We start from the raw sequence: 23,479 nt of genomic DNA, 5'->3' as shown, positions 1-23,479 counted from the left end.
TGGAGCCAGATTACTTTGTAATTCCCAGTTCCACATTTACTAGCTCCATGACTTTGTGTCAGTTAGTTACTATCATTCCTCATCTGTAAAATAAGATTATTAAGAGTGCCTACTCATAGGGCTCTGAGAAATCATTTGAGTTATATGCAAAGCCTTTAGAACAGTGCCTGGCACATTATAAGTGCTAAATAAGGCTTATCTCTAATTAATACATCACTGAAAAATAGATTCAGTAAATTTTCCTTTGGGTAATTAAGCAAAGCTCATTTCTCTCTCAAGGTATTTCTCTCTTTCCAGACAACTCTTCCCTTTCTGCAGGTTTATTTAAATTAATCACAGTTGTTCTAATAAAGTATCTTGAAATACATAAATGAATTTTGGTTAGAAAAACAAATAGGAGACCTAGTGATCACATCGTATTATGCCTTACCTTGATTTCAGAAAGTAATCTACTAAAAATGTCTGAGTTTATCTTCCTTTTTACTTCTATATCTCTCTCAATTTAGATTGAAGTCAACTGATGGTTATCTTTCTATTCTGGTGAATATTAATAATGAATGAATATGTCCAATGTAACCCACAAAGTGGGGATAAGTCCATTCCAAACTTGGCAGTTGAAATAGCTGTACATTAATTGTTGGTGAATATCTGTGGACTTCACTATGTTATTTCTGAAGCAATAATTGGCAACCACAGCATCTATAATGACGTTTTTATATTTTAAACTTCATCTTAAGCTTTTCACAGGAGTGACAAGTACAATCTCAGATGAAAAATTTGGTATGAATGAATATGAATTAGTGGAGAACCTTATTTTAACCACCAGTAATAGCAATACTGTAAGAAGTTAACTTTCCAATGTTTATCTTTAATAGCATTACACATTTTCAAATTTCAAGTAGCCACATTTACTTTGGTTGAAAAAAAAGATTTTTAAAAATTTAGTAGTTTTTCCCATGCATTTTCCTACTTATTTACCTACTTTCATGTGAGTATAACTTAATTTGCTTATGTTGGAAAATATGACAACCTCTTTCAAAATAAGTAGAGAATCATTCCTGGCTGTCAGAATATCCCACAATTCCATGAAAAATTGATTAACTCTCCATATGATAATTCAAGGGAGAAATGTCACTGTATAACTAATCATGTGCCATTTACTAATAGATCTGAACTTACGGGTAGCTTTAGCATTTGTGGTTGAAAAGTTTGTGTACAAACAGAAAAAGAACAAATTAATATATTTTCTGGAATATAAAAATGCTACATCTATAATAACAGGAATATAAATTGGAAGACATCTCAGCCCTAGTTCCTTGTTTGTTTTTCATTTCACCTATGTTTTACATTTTGAAAAAAACAATAATCCAAGAAGACCGGATCTGTTAGGCCATTTTTATGTTGCTATAAAGAGATAACTGAGGCTGGGTAATTTATAAATAAAAGGGATTTAATTGGTTCATGGTTCTGCAGGCTGTATAAGAATCATGGCACCAGCATCTGCTTGGCTTCTGGGGAGGCGTCAGCAAGCTTACAATCATGACAAAAGGCAAAGTGGGACAGGCTCTCACATGGTGAGATCAGGGTCAAGAGAAAGAGCTGGGAGATGGTACACACTTTTAAACAATCATATCTTGTGAGAACCCACTCACTATCTCAAGGACAGCACCAAGCCATAAGGGATCCACTCACATGATCCAATCACCTCTCACAAGGCCCCACATCCAATGTTGAGGCTGACATCTCAACATGGTATTCCTCAGGGACATAGACCCAGATTATATCACTGAATCAATTTGATCAGTAGTGACAACTTAAGAAAGAGAAAAAGTAATAAACAATAAGAAGAGAAACAATATTAAAGCTTTAGAAACTCAAAACTGTCAAAATAAATACCATAATAATACCTTTTTAGCAATTATACTTTAATGTCCCCATTTGATACCAAATTATAGGCATTTTCATAGATACAAACATTTCTTTTTAATGTCAGTTAAATAGTTATGAGATAACTGTGCTTAATATTTAAAGTTTTAGTAAATGCTAATTTCTAATTTCTAAGCATTCTGCTCTCTATGCCCTACAACTAACAATTGCTCCTTTTGTCACTAGAGCGTTCTATGTTTTATTATTCTTTCATTCTTCTACCTGTCTAATTCTATTAAAAACGGACCTCAGTAGTACATATCCATATACATTACATGTGTGTGTATATATAAATGCATGTATATTTAGATGGAATTTTATAGAAATAATGTCTGTTGATTATTATATTAGCACTCATTTGATTAAGATGATATCCTAATCTCTTCAATATCCTTTAATTCTTTCATTCACTTATTCAACAAATATTTATTGAACATATTCTAGGTGCCAGGCATTTTGCTCTATTTGGGATGCACATTTGGATTAAATAGATACAGTTCTTACCTCACTTGGATAATTATATCGTTATTAGGAAATTATAGTACCGTATGATAAGTGCAAGATGAGTGAGGAGTGGATGCTCTTGGAGAATCCCTTCTAGCAAAACTGAGTTAGGGGACTGATTAAAAGAAAAAGGCCTGCTGATGAAATTGATATTCTAGTTAATGCCAAGAACAGGGAAATACGTTTCAGGCAGAGAAAATTACATGTGTAAAACCAGAGGCCTTTTTGCTGTATAATATTAGTTAACACTCATGTAACACTATAAGCCAATCATTATTACAAGTGATTTTCACACTACGTAAACAACCCTTTTGACATAGATTTGTTATTACTCCTATTTTCCTGTTGAGAAAACTGAGGAATGAATTAGTTAAGTAACTTGCCCAAGTTAACGTAACCAGTAAAATTCAAGGCTGGGATCCAAGTAGCCTGGTTCCATCATCTGTACGTTTCCTACTTCCTCTCAATTCCATACTGCCTTTTACAATAAAAATGCACAGAAGATTTAATTTATTATGCTAGGTATTCATTTTGCAGCCCAATCAATTGAGTAAAATAATTTTAGAAACCAACTTACAAACATTTAAATAATACAAAAACCCTGTGTCATCAATCAAGAATTTGAACTCAGCAAGAAGGCTAGGAATTTACTTCACTTTAACAAAGATTTATTGTCTTCCTCTACATGCAGGACTCTGTGCCAGTTACGAGGGATGTAAAGATCAGTTAGTTTAATCTCTTCCCTGAAAGAGTTCACAATTTTTCCTGCAAAATAATATGTTAACCAATAAGAATTTATAAAACTGATGCCAAATACAACCAAGCAGACACCTACGTGTGATATGAGGGTGCAGAGTTTACCTGATTCACCTTTGAATTCATAGCATGCTGTATATTACCTGACTAAAGACAGAATGAATGAATGAACACAACAACATGCTATAAAGGGAAGAAAAACTTTTCTTGGGATGAATCATGAGATACTTCATTAAAAGGAGGCATTTAGGGCCTGTAAGAGTGGATTGGATTTTCTTAATGGAAGGTGGTAGAGTAGTAAGGTAGATGAAACTTGACACATAGAGGGAAAGAGAAGCAAAAGCAATAGAGTAGAAAAGTTAGAACTGAATAAGAACAATGAGAGAATGTCCTGAAGAGTTGGGTTGGTGTAAGTTTCTAGATGGCCTCGAATGATGTAACAGGAGCCTATAAGAACATTTTAGAGGTTAATTTGTTACCCTTTGTGCAAATTAATGGTGATCTAAGGCAGACCAATGAAAAAAAGAAGAGAAGGAAAGAGATATATGTGGAAGTTAGCTAGGGATGTATTAAGATTATGTTTTTAGAATGCTGCAATACATTTTAGTGCAGTAACCTACATTAACTGAAAAAGAGAGAGTCATACTTTGAAAATAAGAACAATCTCCTTCATTTCATTTATGGGCATAGCAAATTTCTCTTATCATTGCAGTTTCTGTGGTCCAAAGCATGTTTGAAAATGAAACATCCGTGATACTGAAATATCTTCAATAACAAAACATCTGCGATACAAAAATATCTTCTTTTTTTTTTTAGAAATTGAGAAGGCTTCCCTCAGGCATATGTCCCAGATATACAGTATCACATCTTAGTTATAATTGCAAACACTGTGGTGCCCCAATAGAGCCTCCAAAAGAAAAACTAACCCATATGGATTTAACTAAAATAAATATAAATAATTAATTAAATAAAACCTAAGGTGTGAACTGATTTGTATCAAAGCATCTGCTTTGTACACACTTAATCCATCCAAATATGGAGTGTTTGTTATTGATATTTAGTATCTATGTAGAGAAAGATTAAAATAGCATTTAAACTAAACAAGATTCTCTTTAGAATTCATAGGTAAGTTCCTTCCTTCTAAATATTTCCTAGAACCAATATTTTAAATAAAGTTATGGTTCTAGATTCTGGGAGTATACTCAAGTATTTTTGACTTGCATACAATATATAGATTCCCATCACTTCTCAATTCCTGTGTCACCTTTCCAGCCCCTCTCCCCATAACACAAACCAACTGTAGAAAAGTTAGTTCACGAATTAGATAAAGAAAATTTTTAAAAAATATATATTTTTGAGCCCCCTGACCCTCAGAGATAATCAGACCCAACTCATATGGGGGCATTTTAGCTCTATGCATTGGGCCTGATGGACAATAATTTCAGTGGAGCAGAGATTGTGGAGAATGAAAGAAAAATGAATTTCATGAAACACAATGGAGATGAGAAAATATGCTGAAGAAGAGTTGTGTCTCTGCATGAAAGAAAAACAATGGTAGTAATAATAATTCCATTTATTGAACGTTTATTTTATCATCGAATCATTGTAAGTAGGTTTTATAAGTCTTTTTTTAAGATGAAAAGAATTGTGCCTCAAAAAGAATTTAAAAAAATCTTGTTCAGAATCCAGGTGGGAAGTTTTAGAATTAATAAATGTTTTATGTCTCAAGGTATAATTTTAGTATTTTTTATAGTTACATTTCGGAAATTATCTTGATGTGGCACCTGCAAGGCATTTTATACAGTCCTTTTGTGGTCCAGTAAACAGCTACCTGGGCTTTAGTTATGGGATAGAGACTGTCAGTCACCCCAGGGTAAGGACTATGTCTTTTCTCATCTGGGCTTGTTCACCAGCCAAGTACCTGGGGAACAGTAGTTCCTCAAAATTAAATGGTCAATGGAGAACAGAAGCAATAATGAAAAAAGAAATCATTCAAAAAGTTAATTTAGGTAGATAAATATAATTATATAATGTAACTAATTACCTCTGGCAAACCAGCTATTTCAATTTCAATTAATACTATTGAAGAGACTTGCCACTGGACATTTATTATAAGTCCTATATGTATATGTAATAGGGTTTATTTTGAGAAGCTATAGGTCTAATTTTAAGAATGCATTGGTTATACTGTGCTTTACCAATTCTAAGTAAACATAGTAAAACATAATGTTTATATTTGAAGTCACGTGGAAGTATAGTTACATAAATAGATATGATTACTGAATCTCCTGTAGAAATTATTTGCTTGTATCCTTTAAAAATTAATTTTAGTTGTACTTGCACACATATATTTCTTGCATATTTGTGCATTTATGCACACACATAGACAAACATAATGCAACTATTTGAAATAATGTCTTTGTCTAAGTTATACAATAATGAGTTGCCATACCATTCTTGATGATGTGTCCTTGACTGCTTGCCTGAACTCATGAAGTTATTACAATATATTACCATCCAGAAATATTATAAGACATAAAATAAGTCTGTCGAGGGTTTATAGAGGTATCTTGAATTCAGAAGAATAAAATATTTGATGTATACGGATATCTGCTGCATATGAGAGTTTCTAACTTAGAAATGGATTAGGCTTTAAAAATTTGAAATGCAGATAGGGAACTATTGGCTGTTTTATTCAACAATAAATACTACAGTACTAATTATGTGCTAGGCATTACTTAAAGCACTTTACAAATTTTACTTTATTTGGTCTCCATAACAACTCTATAAGGTAAATAATATTCCCATTTTATTGATGATGAAATAAAGCACAATGAAGTCAAATATCTTATACCAGCTCACATAGTAAGTGGTAGCACTAGGCTTTGAAACTCATCAGTCTGGCTCCAGAGTCTGCACCCATAATTATTGCACAGAATGTCTTGTAAGCTCTATTCCCTTTCACTTACTTGCCCCTTGTAACAGGTCTTCAGCAGCTTTGCAAGCAATTGCTAAAGTCTTAGAGTGAGCCACATAAGTATTTTATCTTCAGTGTGGCACATTTATGACCAAAGATTGCAAAAATAACATAAATATACTCTTATAAATGAAACATAAATAATAAATAAAGACTTCTTATCTCTTTATGTTGGTTAATTATGCTTTGGAAAGATCATTTTTCCTTACATAAGAAAATGTTGCTAGATAGAAATGTTGTAGTAATTCTAAAGGGTCTGAATGTGTTCGAGAATTTTAGAGGTTATACACAACAAGTAATTTATTATATCTACTGTAACTTATGACTTTCCTTTCCCCTATTATAGATATATCACTGTCAATATCCTTTTTTTTCAATCTTTATTACTCTAAAATAGAATTCAGGCAAAGGAAAAAAGTTCAAGTAAATGAAAGGATTTATCAAAGCATTTGGGTAATAGTTGGGAGGAGTGAAGGGAAAAAATAGATCAAATAATATATAGGTGCTTGTATTGGAAAAGGGTTGAGTTTAAATTTCTAATCCATGAGAGACCAAAAGACAAAGAATCTTTAGTGATCAAACCAATAGATAACTATTTTGAAGGGAGAGAGAGACAGTGCTGGGGAAGACTGCATAGCTCACACAGCTCTGTAGGGGCTCACTGGGTACTGTTCGCTGGGATTCTCTTGGCAATTAGCCCAAGAGAGCAGAGCATGGCAGTGAGGTGAGAGCAAGCGTGAATACACACTGATGCTCCTATGTGCAGAATATTCGCAGTTTATAGGTAAAGACATGTGACTTGCGAATATTCCTACACCTACAAATGACTATTCCCACACTGTTTTTGTAGGTCACTGGGCTGTGTTTTAAGCTCAAATATTGCCTGCATCAGAATTCATAGTTATTTCATAGTGAGTCATTTGACAAGTCTTTGTTCTTTTCCTGGCTGCAATAATTAAGCTAATGAAAATTCTTCTCAGTCTCAGACCTGCTAAGAAAATTTCCGAGGAATATGGGCCTTTGAAAGAAAATGGAACTCTTCCCTTGCTTACTTAAAAATAGTATTAAAAAAATAGTAGTTTACCGCTTTTGACTTGAACCAATGCTCGTTCAAGACTAAGGATCTTCCACATCCGCACAGTCTTCTGATCCTCTTCTAGAATTCTAAGGCCTTTCTACCTAAATTTTCTAGAGGCAAAGTGCAGGTTTAGGCAAGGGAAATAGCCCTAGAGATGTCTGTGGGGTCCCATGAGTGAGGAAATCCAGGGCAAAATCAACTTTTGGCCTGAGAGGAGCCTTTTAACAAAGACGTGATTAGAAATCTTAAATCCAACCTATGTTTCCATCTAACAGAAAAGCTTTTGATCCATAATGAGCCACTTTCAGGGATTTTCAAAGAGGTATTGCTTTTTGAGGTCTCAAAGAAGGAAAAGTGGAGCTTGGAGTCTGCAAAAAGCACACTGACCCTAAGGAGTACCGGAAAGTTGCTTTCTCAGGGTGCTATGAGTGAATGTTTTGGAAAGCTGCTTGCCTGGCACAAAAGAGGAACTCTGAAAGGCTGACAAAAATGTTCCTCATTTCAGCACGTATCAATTTATTACTCATCAGCTCATTAGGGTTTTACACGGTGGTTGGTTTATGCGGGCCCCAGTGTGTAATGAACCCGAGAAGTGAAAACTCCCCCAGAACCCCAGGCTCTCCCAGGACAGGTAATTTACTTTCCAGTGAATGGTAGTGGACTCATGTTTTTATAGTTGCAATCACAGGTTTGCTCTGATTAGCGAGATGTCCCAGAACTGTGAATTAGAGTGTTTTATTTTTGCTTCAGTATATACATTCTGCATATGCATAGCTAAGTGGATATAGAAATAGATTTCAGTTTGAAATTTGAATTACTTAACCAGTGTTTATCAACAGTGTACAGTACTGATGTTGCACATGGCATCAGGGCAAAGTGCTACAATAAAACATAGGAAATCTGTGATCTTAAAATGCACTTTGCCCTGTTCTTGTGGAGCCGCAGATTGTTGCTGTGAATGTCAGTGCTATTTAGGGAGGAACTAGAGTGACAAAGATACATCCTGGATTTCTTAGAGTTGCCTGTGGCCACACGTGCAGCTTGTCTCTGAAGCCAGGGAGGGCCTGATTAAATACAGGGCCCTCCCACTGTGAGAAAACACTCTGGCATCCCAGCTGCCATTCAGAATGTGAAATCCAGGATATGACCTGTCAAGATGAGCCACTTCAGCATATTGTGGCAATGCAGCTGTCACTGAGATACATAAGTCTCCAGAGAAAAGCATTCAAACTGTTTCCATGGTGGAATGAATACAAATGCACAGCAGCTCTAGTCATATTTGAATGTGAGTTTTTTCAGCAGGATGGTCCATATTAAATATGCAGATGTGTGCAAGTGACCCCAGTACCTCTTCTCATCTCTGATTGCTGAGCATTTTCTGAAGGCATAATTTTCTTAGTTTGTATCTGAGAGGGTCAGGGAACATTTGTAAGCCATACAGAGTTAAGATATCCAGTTGTCCTTTTTCCTCAATGAAGATAAAATTGTTATAGATTATCCATGACACATCTGAAAAAGAGATGTTTTCACAACGTAGATTTAAGTTATTTTATATTTATTTCTTGATATTGAACTTATTCTCTTCAACACTCTGACAAATGTATAGTGCTAGCAACACATTTATAATGGAACTTCAAAACTTTTGACTTGTACCATTAGTGTCAGGAGAAGCCCAGTGAATATAATTAGTGATTTTATAAGTGTTTGTCTAATAAGGAATTAACATGTATCACCCCACAAGTGTGCCCAATTAAGTGGTAACAAAAACTTGGGGAGGAAATTTCCTTCCCATGGGATGTGTGTGTGTGTGTATGTGTATACACACACATATATCTGAATAGAAAACTGAATATATATATTTACATATGTGTTATATACATTTACAGATAGGATTCGATGTATTAATGTATTATATATAATTGTTTATATAAACATAATATGCAACATATAACTATACGTGTTATGTAACTATTCTGAATAGGGCACTCATATAGATATTTACTTCGTTAATTAGAATGAAATGATATATTACCTAATGATGCCCTGTAACAATTTGTTTCACTTGTTTTTCTCAGAAACTCTTGATTTTAATAATTCATTAATTTAACAAGTATATTCAAGCTTGTTATGTGAAAATATTAAGTATATAAGTATTTCTAGTTTGTTCACGTATAAATTTAGAACTTGCATATCCCCAAATACCTGAAAGCCATAACTAGACTACAGGATAACCTTCAGACCTTCACACTTGTCACTTCTTCATTGCACTGTGATTTTTGTTTTCATATTTTTTTTTTGGCCCCAAGTACCTATCATATTCCCCAGATGGCTTAGCCATCATCACTGGCAGATAATGAATACTGTTTTACATTGAACAGATGTAAGCAATTTGTAATTTTTCCCCTTTCTGAACCAGCTTTGTTTTGATGAATCAACTGGAAATTGAAACTTAAGTAGAACTTCTGTTTGAAAAGGAGCAATGTTTTCCCACATTGGCATATGTAGTCAGCTCTTAAATATAGAGAAGAAACAACGAATAGGGGAACTGGCCAGGGTGTGTGGCAAGAAATACTGGAAGATCATTATTTAGCATTGCCATATAGTTCCAATTTCTTTATTCTATAGAACCACATAATAAAAAAAAAAATTTAAGTTGCTCCAAACCAACCAAAAGTTCATCAGGTTGCCTGTGTTTCTATCCAGTATGAATATTCTTCAAAAGAACTAGAATTCTGGAAATACAGTAAGAGCTGGTGAAATGTTACAAGAGAAAGAAATGAGCTATCCCCTTGACAAGGATGTGTTTGCTCTGCTGAATTGTATTTTACGTAATTATATAAATTATAATTGTATTTTTTGACCCTAATATAGGCAAGTCAAATTAAGCATTACTGGTAATTCAGTGTTAGGATAAGCTCTCTACAAGCTACAAATTAGGTGAATAATCTCTCTACAAACTACAGGTTAGGTAAATAATGACAAAAATATCTGTCTAAGACAGACCTTAATTATATGGCTAGAAAAGGTACATTTATTTATACATTGATATCCTATTCATAAATAATATATATTTTCCTTACAATAGCCAGTGACCAGACCTAAAACGCCACTTAATGTCCAGAGTTCAGTCATGGTCCTGCACTTTCAGAGCCTGTTTCTGACCTGATAATTCTTACAGTGGAAACAGCAATCAAACTGAGTATCCTTCGCTTTCTTTAAAGTCTGTGAGAACAATCTAATTGGCAGTTGGTCTGGAATAAATCTTAATTATTGAACACCTGCAAATTTGAAAACTTCATATCCTACAGACAGAATTTGATAACAAAAATGTCAACTATCCAAGACAGACACTGATGCACTTCTTATTTCTGTGCTCATTACTTAATTTCAACATCACTGATATAGAAAGTTTAATGTTAATATATAAAATATAAGTCAGTAGAATCATAGACCATCCTCAAAGTTTCTTTAACCCTTGCTCCCAATAAATAAATAAATAAATAAATAAATACACATGAAATCTCATGTCTATCTTTAGTAATATTTGGAATTGCAAAATAAATTAAATAATATGATTTGAACCCAATCAAAACAACGGTATTTATTATACTTCTTCTACTTATATCCCACTCTAGGAATCTATATGTTTCTCTGACAGTGAATAATCATTGGTTCTAATAATCTGGTAAAATCTCTTATTTTTATTACTTTTTTAGAGACAGAGTCTCATACTGTCACCCAGGCTGGAGTGCAGTGGCATGATAATAGCTCACTGTAACCCCAAACTCCTGGGCTCAAGTTATCCTCCCACCTCTGCCTCTCCAATAACTAAGACTACAGGTGTGTGCCACTACTGCTGGCAATTTTTTTTTTTTTTTTTTTTTTTGTAAAGACAGGGTCTTGCTATGTTGCCCAGGCTGGTCTCACACCTTTGGCCTCCAGGACCTTCCCACCTCAACCTCCCAAAGTGATGGGATTGCAGGCACGAGCCACTGTGCCTGACCTAAGGATCTTATTAACTAAGTCTTTTGTGTAGGCAGCCATTGGAGGAACTCATTAGGTGTATTTTCTTATTTGATTAAGGAACTGAATGGGATGGCTTACCTTGCCCCCCCCCCCTTTTTCTTTAGATGCTGTAATTTAAAATTCCTTAGATATATAACAGAGTTCCTTAGTTCCTGAGTTTGCTTTGATACACAATTGTTAGACGAAAAATAAAAAGCCTTTTTTTTTTCATGAATGTTCAAAATGTAGGATCCTCTGGATATCCCTTAAAGAGTTCCCGTAAATTTTATGGATTCATAGCCTTCTTCCAAAGAATGAATTAAGATAGCAACTGAGCTATTTCAGTTCTCTTTTAGTTAAGTAATCCCATTAGAGATACAATGTGAGGTTTCTTAATATTTTAAACTTAATATTTCCCCAATATTTTAATGCAGTTTATACTCTAGCACTCTATACTTTCTTTTTGAACCTGTATATACCCTAGATTCTTCTTTTGCCTTCTGCACTCTACAGGTATTACAGGCATTTTAGCAGTTTATACATGAAATTTGAGTCATCATACAAAACAATATTACATGAATGTACTAAAAGAGAAACAGATGGTCAAGAATACTGTACATTTCTTCGTAAACCAACTCCCACAGATTGCTTTTCTTCAGATTTTTTGACCAAGTAGAACCAATCATCAAACAAGTGATTTGAGAGGCTTTATTATGGAAATATTCCTCTTGAACAATAACAACAACAAAAAGCCATTTCAATCACATTTTCATTTTAAAGAAAGTTATATTTCACCCTCTTTAAGTTTATTGTTATAAAGTCTGAGTTAATTATCTCTATCAACTTATATTCTTATTCAAAGTGTCAGCAAAAAAAGTTTGTGACTCTCATTCTTGAATTTCTATTACACCAGAGTAACAGAAAGAAAACAAATTGTATGGAATAAATGTTTGTCTTAGGCAGTGCCTCTAAATTTAAGTGAATTTCATGATTGCTATATTGAGTTGAATTGTATAGTCCACATTCTAGATAGATACCACATGATCAGTTTTCACTGCTTTCTAAAATGTATCAAGTCCAAAAAAAGTAACTATTGGAGTTTTTTGTTTCTTCATTTGTTTTGTTTTGTTTTACCAGATAATTTTCAAGTCCTGGTTGTATAATTCAGGCACTAGTTCGTTAAATTATTTAAACAAAAATAAGAGTTAAATGAAACTGAACTTAAATTTGTTAGTTGAGTTGAGTGTTATATGAACAGGTATTACTGGAAAGGAGACCCCATCTAGACCCCAAGAGTGGGTTCTTGGATCTCACATAAGAAAGAATTCACGGCAAGTCCGTAAAGTGAAAGCAAGTTTATTAAGAAAGTAAAGGAATACAAGAATGGCTACTTCATAGACAGAGCAGCCCCAAGGGCTGCTGGTTGCCCTTTTTTATGTTTATTTCTTGATTATACGTTAAACAAGGGGTGGATTATTCATACCTTCTCTTTTTAGACCATATAGGGTAACTTCCTGACATTGCCATGGCATTTGTAAACTGCCATGGCCCTTGTGGGAGTGTAGCAGTGAGAATGACCAGAGGTCACTCCCATCACCATCTTGGTTTGGGTGGGTTTTTTGTTTGTTTGTTTGTTTTTGAGACGGAGTCTCGCTCTGTCTCCCAGGCTGGAGTGCAGTGGCACGATCTCAGCTCAGTGCAACCTCTGCCTCCCGGGTTCACGCCATTCTCCCGCCTCAGCCCCCCGAGTAGCTGGGACTACAGGCGCCCGCCACCACGCCCGGCTACTTTTTTGTATTTTTAGTAGAGATGGGATTTCACCGTGTTAGCCAGGATGATCTCGATCTCCTGACCTCGTGATCCGCCCGCCTGGGCCTCCCAAAGTGCTGGGATTACAGGTTTGGTGGGTTTTGCCTGGTTTCTTTACTGCAAACTGTTTTATCAGCAAGGTCTTTATGATCTGTGTCTTGTGTTGACTTTCTGTCTCATCCTGTGACTTAGAATGCCTAATGGTCTGGGAATGTAGCCCAGTAGGTCTCAGTCTTATTTTACCCAGCCCCTATTCAAGATGGAGTTGCTCTCTTTCAAATGCCTCTGACACATGTACATAGGTATTGTGACCTGACTTTGTTAATGTGATTGCTTCGACATAATATATTAAATTTCATTTACATATTGATTCATAATTTACAGTGAACTATTATTTGTATGTTATCATTCAATTCTTTTAGCATTCCTAAAGGGAAAATGTTTTTACCCACATTTAGAGATCAGGAATCTGAAACACAGACATTGCAAGGACTAGCCAAGTCTTAGAGCTTACACTCTGACAGCTGACTCCATTCTAAGTCCTAGGATTTTTCACTATACCGAAGTTGTTCAATAGGAACATTAACATTATTTTAGAAACTTTCGCTATATTAATGTTCTTGATTCTGCAACCATTTTATAAATGCAGTTCATAAATTAAGTGATTCGGCCTAAAATGTGTTGAAGGTATCACCGTTGATTCAAACAAAAAGTAAAGGGAGGAAAATTAGCAATGGTTTGAATAGACTGACGTTTCACCAAATAGAGATTGACATGTGGAGGGAAAAAACAATCCAGGTATTTATTAATATTTGACTAATGAAAAATATTTCATAGCATCTTATAGCCCTTTAAAGTTTCAGGGCTAAAAGTTGAAAGTTTTTCTCTAATTTTGTGGAGCAGAATTAAAACAGTGGCTTTGTAATATAATTCAAAACCCAAAGCCTGCCACCTTGACATTGTCTTAACGTTATTCCTTCATGGAGGTTTTCCTCAGCTGGGAAGTTCCCTTTCTTATATGCTCATGGAAAGCCCTTTTCTGAGTGTTCAATTTATGCCAGGGACAAGGCAATTGTCTAAATGGGCAGTTCCTACAGTATCTGCCCTTTATGGCAGGAATAAAAGTAGAGAATAAAGATTTATATTTGACTAACCCCCAAATGCTATTAGTTTGATACTTGCTGGGAATGCTTTTAGGAACCACTTAGAATTTGCTTATGGCTATCTTAATTCTATTCATTTGCTGGGATTTGAGAACTCTGATATTTGACTGATGTTTAGTTAGTGTACTTTGATAGCAAGAACGTTACATTATTCAATGGAATATAGATCACATTTGTTGGTCCTTACTTTTCTTGAAATTGATTTTAGCACAACTATCTGGGAGGTTAATGTAACCTGACTTATTGATGTAAACTGAGCATATCCATTTGTAAATAGTCCAGATCAAGCTAAAATAAGATCATCAGACCATTAGAAGAGTTGTTTATATTTTGTTGTCATAGTAAAATTAACTTTTATTGGGAAACTAACCTCATATAGGCTGGGGAATATGGAAGTATATTCTCTAAGTGCCTCCTTGGACTCCATGTTAATGTAAAGAAAAAATTTGCATGGATAAACACCTAGATCATTATTGTCTTCCCTATCTAACCCATTTTTACTGAGCTTTAGGATTACCTACACCACTACCACACCTTGTATTTTAATGCTTTTTTTTTTTTCTTTGTAGGACTCCATGTCCTGTGATAAATGATTGCACTGTTTCCTTTCAATCTTAGTAAGAAAAATGTAGTTTCCATGGTTTTTGATTTCCAAAAAGTAATCTGATCTCATAAGAGCACTTAAATATTAACCTAATATAACTCCTTCATCATTCTTCAGAAGACCATCCCTTTTCTATTTTTCTAGTATTTCACTTTTTGTATGTCACCACTTCTTCATTCTGCAAGTTTAGATTATGAGTTTCAGTTTTTTCTCAGAAGGATTAAAAGTGAAGGTCATTAAAATAGTAATGGATTAAAAGAAAAGGCCATTAACATCTGTGGTTTGACATCTGTTTCATATTTTACTCTACCTCTAATTTGCCAGGTCAAGATTTTAAGCATTATCTTTGACAACTCCCAAAAGATATTTTACTAAATGCAGTTATAATCCATCTATTATATGATGCTTATTTTTAAAATTCTTCTTCACCAAAATCTAGCCCACATATGATTATTTAAATCACTCATGTAATTTGGGAGTCATCTATTTTAATTCCATTCAACAATCTGACATGGTAAATAAAGTCTAGAGTATTCTCTCTGGTTATTTTTGTTTTATTTTTCTCAGTTTTCAGCAAGATTCCATTTTCCTGTGACTTCATTCTCTTACATTAGCTTTAGCTTTGAAATTGTAAGGGGTCATTTTATAACTTTCAGATAATCAAACATTATCACAACATCATGTTTTATATAATAAATACGTACAATTTTATATGTCAATTAAAATGAATAAATAAATTTGAAAAAATACATTAATTATGAATTTGTTAGGAGAAAAGATTATATGACCCCTAGTTACAAGTATTACAGGAAAGTGGAAATTATATTGTTTTTCAGTAGGGATGATCTTATCAAATAGCTCTATAATGCGATTGAAGAGAAATGCTGCATGTTATGTCAGATAAAGTAGGGGTAGTTAGTATCTGCCAGCAAGATGTAAAGATTAGACTACTGCTATAGTTGGATGAACTCCCATGTTCCATATTGTGAATTCATACTGCTTTTGACCGTATAGAAGTGAATGTTTTAGACATAGTGAAACCATATTAAGATCCTCATTTTGTTGGTGAGTAAACTGGGTCCTAATATGTTTAAATGGTTTGACCAAGATCACATCATTAACAAAGGTAAATCAAGGCCAGGCTTCAGTTTTTCCAATACTTTCCCACTATTGAATATTGTAACTCAGGGATTAGCAAGTCACAAGAATGCTCTGTTTTATTAACACTACAAATCTCTAAAATACCAGCAAGAATAAATTAAATAAGCATGCATTAAGTACCTACTGTGTATCCAGCATTGTGTTGAATATGAGTTAAAAATAAAAACATCATTTATCTCTTGTTTCTATTTTTATTAATGTTAAACATTTATATTAATATGTAATTTTTTTTTATCTTTACAAAGATAGCTTCCTTACTCCACTTTCTCTCTTTATAAATGGTTTACTCCATTTTCTCTCTTCACAAATGGAATAAACAACTAATACCTGGAAATGTTTCTAAGTAATTTTTTAAATTGAATTTTCTTGATCAAAACTCATGAAGCTACAGGCCAGGAGGAATATTTTCTGTCTCTTCTGCAGTCTGCAGCATACTGGAGCTTGCTTGTACTGGCTTGCAAGATCTCATTGCACCATCTCTTCCCAATTCAGTGTTCACTGATGTCAGGTTGGTAGCTTGAAATCAGCCATGATCGTAATATTTACCTTTTTTTGAGTGTTCAATTTATGCCAGGGAAAAGGCAATTGTCTAAATGGGCAGTTCCTCCCCTTTATGGCAGGAATAAAAATAGAGAATAAAGATTTATATTTGACTAACCTTCCCAAATGCTATCAGTTTGATACTTGCTGGGAATGCTTTTAGGAACCACTTAGAATTTCCACAGAAATTGACAAATGCTATATATCACTGAAATGTCTCCCGACACCCAGTGTCTGCTTTAAACATTCACCAACGTACCAATGTACAGCTTGTTGGCTGAGCAAAACTGGATAAGCTATTTTACTTCTTGAGCCACAGCTGCATCCTCTATGAAGTAGGGATGATAATATATTCTATTGCGTATATTGTAATATTTTATGAGGATCATATGAAAGTGGTTTGAAACTATATGGAGTAAAATTACTAATATCACAATAACGAGAGTTATGTATTCACTAAATATGAGACAGTTGGCAAAACCAACATCATATAGGTAGATCTAGAATTTCTTAACATTCTATCCATACTTGACGTGACAATGTGCATAGACAGATAAAAAGAAGAGGGGTGAAATTCAGAGCTAATGGCAAAGCCTTGTTTCTCTGATAGATGTCAGATAACATACATTGGTACTGAAGAGAATTTAGTGATCATTGAGCATAAAGTAGTATCTTCATTCCTTTCTTCATGCCATGAGTCCTTTATGCCTCTGATGAATTAAGCTTATAAAGTTTGATAAAGTATTGTCTGTATGTATACTATGAAGAGCTTCTGGAGAAAAGATTTTCTACTTTCTTTTTCTCAGCTACTTGACACAGACCTCTGAATACAAAGGGCACATAGGAAAAAAAAATAACAATTGACCTCTTAAAGTTACAGACTTCTGCTTTCATTTTAATGATACTTCAAAGTACGTTCAGAGGCATCATGCAATTCTGCATGGAAATTCTTACCCTTTGGTACAATGTCATTGCCTTTGTCATTTGCAATGTGGTTAAGTAAAATATATAGTGAAAGTACAAAATTGTCTTCTGACTTCAAGCACTTTTGAGAGTGTACATGGGAAAAGTGGGTCCTTTATACTAGTCCTCTCTTATTTACCTTTGAAAAAAATTCCCAAAAAGCTTCACACATAGAAAAAAATCACTATTGATACTGGCCTGTTAATCACCATAACACCATACAGATCATTATTTATTTTTTCCACCAGTTAACTCCATGTTGGAAATGATCCTAAGGACTTGCTATTCCAAGCTGAATGTTCTTAAGTAGCTAAAGAATACAATTTTTTAAAGTTAAAATTAAAATAGTTATAGCCAGATATATGTGAGCTTAAATCTTGGTCCTGTCACCTACAATTTCTGTGACCTTCAACTGATTATTTATCCTTTCTTTCCCATCACCACCAAACCTCAGTGTCCTCATCTATGACATAACATCTACTCACAGGTTTTTGGTGAGGATTAAATGAAAAAGCACCATGTATAGAGCTCTTTACACTGTCTCTGGCCCATTATATACTCTCAATAAACTATTCTTATTGCTACCTCTTAGTAATTGCTTATTTTTTTATCCCTAGGTTTACTGTTAGCTTGCCAAATCATGTTAAATATGTCTGTCTGTCCCTTTATTACATGCATTAGAAGAAGATTTAAGATCTATCACTTATTGTCTGTCTGGCATACTATAAGGATTACTTCATGGCAGAGTGAATTATTCTCAGCAAGTTCAGTGCTGGAAGTTCCACTTTTATTTAAGAAATTTACTATCATCCCTGCTTTATCTGACAAACACAAGCCATCTCATAATCTTAAAAGGTATCATGAACTGTACCAAAATAATTTCAAAACAAAATTAACTTGTTTGTGCTTTATGTAATATACTGCAGACTAGAATACAATGAAAAGACTATTTTAACAGTAAGGAAGAAAACAGCAGATATTCCATTTCAATATGTCCACAGATGACTGCTTTAAGTTTCATGTTATGTAGCTGACACACATATACTCCTCATAAGAATGAATGGACATATTGACAAATGCGAATGATGGAATCTCAAAAAACATACATTTATTTATTGCTCCATACTGTGATTTTTGAAGGGAAAAATAATATCGTCATAAATGGTCTCCGTTAGCTTTCCGGGGTGACTCTAGAGTTGAGAATGTGCAGATATGTCCTGCAAAGATTACTAATAGAAAGCCAATTATTTGGCCAGGAGCGGTGGCTCATGCCTGTAATCCCAGCACTTTGGGATGCAGAGGCAGGTGGATCACGAGATCAGGAGTTTGAGACCAGCCTGGCCAACATGGTGAAACTCAGTCTCTACCAAAAATACAAAAAAAAAAAATTAGCTGGGCATTGTAGTGGGCGCCTGTAATCCCAGCTACTTGGGAGGCTTAAGCAGGAGAATAGTTTCAATCCGGGAGGCAGAGATTGCGTGAGCCAAGATTGCACCATTGCACTCCAGCCTGGGTGACAGAGCGAGACTCTGTCTCAAAAAAAAAAAAAAAAAAAAAGAAAGCCAATTATTTTATAATATCTCAAATTACTGCAGACTGGAAGAACCAAAAGACTTTTTTTTAACCCTTGACATAGTCTTCCAGTGGAATGAAGCACAAATCTCAGTTACTGGAAGATAAATATGAGAGGAGAAATAGAGGAGACTCCTTAATTAAGAATATAAGGGTACATTTTGTTATACACTTCATCTCACATTCCAGATAGAAGAATTTCTGAGCTCATTAATGGAAACTTTGCTTGTAATATAACATTAAATTACAACCGTTGGCACAGTGACATTCCATCCTTGATACTCAAATTCTTCTAGAAATTGTCACATTTGATTTTTGGAAGAATAATAACATTTTAAGAGAAAAAACTATTACTATTAGGTTGGTATAAAATTAATTGCAGTTTTTGTCATTACTTTCAATAGCAAAAACCGCAATTACTTTTGCACCAATGTAATACTTCTAAACTTTTAGACTTCTTTATTTAAATATAAACACAAATCAATATTCCTTGTTTGTCAATATATTGAATGTGAGCTCTCCTTAGTATCAACGTTGTTAAATATAACATTTTTGTTCTAAAACTGTGGTTGCTTGAAATAATCAGGTATTTTGACTCATCAGGTGATTATTATCTGCTTTTATTATGAGATAAAATCTAAAATATTATAGGATTTAAAATCAATAAGCATGTATTAGGTACCTTCTTTTTTTCACAATGTATTACAACCTGAAGGAAGGAAAGGGAACAAAATGGTGAGGAGGAAGGAGACAAGGAATAAGAGTGTTTCACACAATTTCACGGAGAGAGAAGATTTGAAACTGCAATCAAATTTTATAGAGGAAACCTGAAAGCCATAGAATTAAATGTTTGTTTCAGAATTAAGGAAACATGTCCATTGAGGTTAAATGACATTACCACAATTGTCCAGCCAATAAGTAGTCACAGAAGGTTCCAAGAGAGAAGTGGGATTTGTGAGTGGGACTGAAGAATGATTGTTTTGGGATATGTTGAGAGCCAAGTAGTATTGCTTATTATATGTCAAGCTTTATGTTCTTTTACCTTTACTCTCTCTTTTACAGCATTAAAATCTTTCATGTTAAATATTGTTAACTGGGCTCCAAGGAAGTGAAGCAGCTTTCTCAAGTACTTATAAACATATCACAGATTCAAAGCTGTGTCTTCTGACTATAAATATAGCCTTCTATAGCACACTGATTTGGTGGGTAGAGACATGCCAAATTTTCAGTTTGTTTGAAGTAAGAAATTGAACTAATATGTTGGAGCAAGAGTAGATAAGACCCCTCACTTAGCCAAAACAGAGCTTTCATGCTCTGTTTTGTATGTGAGAGAGTAGTGAGATCTACACAGGCTATCAAATTTATTAAAAAGTTATAAATGTTCTACTTACACATGAAGTCCAGAGTGAATGTTTCATACAACAGAAGAAGGTATAATAATAAAACAAAAGGGAAGGAAAGAAGGAAAAAAGGAGGGAAGGAAGGAAGGAAGGAAGAAAGGAAGGACAAAACGAAATTAATAATATTAAAAATAAAACATAGCCTCTCTGATGAAAAATAATTTGTATATGCCTATGTGTGAATGTAACGTATATTAAGATCCAAATCAACCAGAGAAGCAAAAGGATGTTGCATGTTATACCAGTAATTATCCTTACGTGGATGGATTATAGGTAGTGTTTTTCTTACTCAGATTTTTTTTCCTTCAAATTTTCTACAAGGAGCTTAGATGGATTTGGTTAACTCAAAAAAATCAATTTACGTAGAAAGAAATACATATATACAAACTAAATTATTGTTTGAATTTAAAATTTTGCTAAATTTTAAGCCATGACATGTACAGTTGGGATAAAAACTGGAACATGTTATACTGAAACAGTGTGAATATTCCATTATTTTATCAATGCATTATTTTCAATTTAATATTTTTCCTAATGAGGATGAAACACAAGTTAATATTCTATTTTTGATAGACTCCATAAAAATTTGCAGTTTTCAAATATCAAATTGTGTATAGGCAGATACATTCAGGTATGGATTTCAAAATTGTAGTCTGGGCTCTAGCTTTTAATGCTGATAAATATTATCTAACCAATTATGCTGACAGAATTAAAAAGAATATCTATTCTCGTCCTTTTCACATGTGGAATTTGTTACTGGTTTAATACTGAATTGCAATAATTTAGATTGAAATAATTTCAAACACAACATTAGGTTGATAATAAACACAAAATACAGTCTTACTGACATATTTGATCAGTTCTGTGTTTTTAGATTTTTAGAAAGTTATTACTTATTGCCTGACTTAGTGACCTGATTTAAGGTATTTTTCAACTTATCTGTTACATATTGATGCCATTTATTAAGGTGTATCTTTCTGTGACACTTTTTAGAAATCAATAGGATAAGTGGCATTTATTTTGTGTTGTTTCTTCAAAAATGTCCTGAAATATTGATGGTATGTTTTTCTTTGAAATTATTCAAACTGTTGCAAATAAAATCTCACAAAATTTATTTTTCTGTTAGCATTTCTAAAGCTAAATTAATTCAGTATTTTAACTGCATAGATTAATTTATTTAGAACAAGACCACAAAAAGTTTTTAAAGTCACTCTACTCATTATTTTCAAATAAGATGCTTTGCAATCACAGTTTCATTTTCAAGACACTTCAGTGATATTCTATTTGTGGTATCTCATAAGATGCCCTGTATCAAAAAAGTTGGAGTGATTGCACATCTCTGACACCATTTTAAAACCAATAATTTAATATTTCTTCAGCATTTCTAACATTGTAGTTACTTATTTGTATTGCATGTAGAAATAGGTTTGGTATTTGTCAATGAGCAACCATAGTTACATGAACCTCGAGGAAATCTCTCCAGAATTAGGAGATGGAAAGCATTTATTGATAGTAAGAAGTTTGGAGTTTCATACAAGTAATATAGCAGCATTTTTCTCACTTTAGAAATAATTCAGCATGACCTTCATACTGCCAAATTATTCCTAATCATTAACTTTGCCTAATGGAAATATTATTTTCTTTTTGACTGATTTTGAATTTGCTTGGCTTACTTTAAAAATTTATAAATAGATAGATTTTTTTTAACTAACCAACTCTATCACCTAACCTCTGTAACCATACATATTCACAATACTTTCACATAAATCACATTCACAATACTTTCTTATAATCATTATTTCATGTTAAAAAACACTTGTTTTCTCAGAGCCCAGAGAGCTTCAGGCCACATCATAGTTTCTTCAAAGCCTTCAAAGAAGTTTGACTATGCTCCTTGCATAGAATCACTGTCTATGGTTTCTTCATTATGTTTATAGTGTATAAGTTATGGTTTTGCTCATTCAGTTACTTTCAGTTACGAGAAAATTCCTAGATGTTCTTCTCTGAAAATTTCTTATAAAATCTTCTTTACTGAGAACAGACGTTCTCAAAACAATTGTGATAATAAAGGGTTCATAACACATTTCATACAGCTCAAAATATTTAGCCCATGGCCTTCACTAAATGAGAAAAAATAGAATATGTGTGAGGCCGATCCTGATTCAGAGAAGGGAGAAAATGAAAGACAAAATATAGAATTATGATGGCCAGGTATATTTTCCCTGTTTTGGATGTTTCCAGTGAAGTTTGAAAGTATAAATTTATTTAAGGAAATGAAGTAACATATCACTTTAAGTTTTTTTCATACTCAGTACTCTAGATGTATTTTATCTCCCCTGGAAAGTTTTATAAAAGTTTTAGAGAAAAAGAAAATAATATGTGAAATCTAAAGCAAGCTTATTAAATACAGCAACAAACAGGATCTAACATAATATTCCTCTTACGTTTGGATGGCAGAGCACATATCTCTCCAAATAGAAGACAATAGCAAGAACAAAATAATTTTTAAACTTATTTTTTGTGTTTATTATTGGACAACTTTGAAAGTAAGAGGAAAATCCACCCTCTTTCAGCTGTTTTCAAAAAAGATCATTGTCCTTAAGGAAATGAATATGCCAAGAAATATTGGAAGTCTCCTTCCTTCCAGAGATGTGAGTTTGCGTGCTTTTCACACCACTGTTTGACAGCAATGATGGATTTAAACATTTTGAAGTACTTTATTGCCTATAAAGTACTTATCAGCATTGAAATATATTTTATCTATCTAACAAAATGTTAAATTGCATAACTGGAAAACTATCAATTATTCTACAACTTTTTTTTATTGTTGTTCTTATGTGAGTGGAAGTGAGGCTTCTAATTTGCTTTAGTAAATTGTGAGTTGGAAAACTGGAGCTGAATAAATCAGTTGATATAACATAGATAAAGCATTTATTTCTTTGGATTTTTAATTGCAATATCTCACATTTTGAAAATCTATAGGCATAGTTTCAAACTTTTTTTTCTAGGATTACTTAATCT

General features: G+C 33.6%; 1 protein-coding gene across 1 annotated transcript in view; it reads left to right on the top strand.

Annotated features, from left to right (window-relative positions):
- ST8SIA4 (ST8 alpha-N-acetyl-neuraminide alpha-2,8-sialyltransferase 4) overlaps positions 1-23,479 on the top strand; it is a 100,398-nt gene that overhangs the window by 69,074 nt on the left and 7,845 nt on the right.

This window comes from Pongo pygmaeus, chromosome 4, assembly GCF_028885625.2.
Source record: "Pongo pygmaeus isolate AG05252 chromosome 4, NHGRI_mPonPyg2-v2.0_pri, whole genome shotgun sequence".
NCBI classification, from domain to species: domain Eukaryota; kingdom Metazoa; phylum Chordata; class Mammalia; order Primates; family Hominidae; genus Pongo; species Pongo pygmaeus.
The sequence above is the reverse complement of the archived record's forward strand: the minus strand, read 5'-3'. Positions and strand labels throughout refer to the sequence as shown.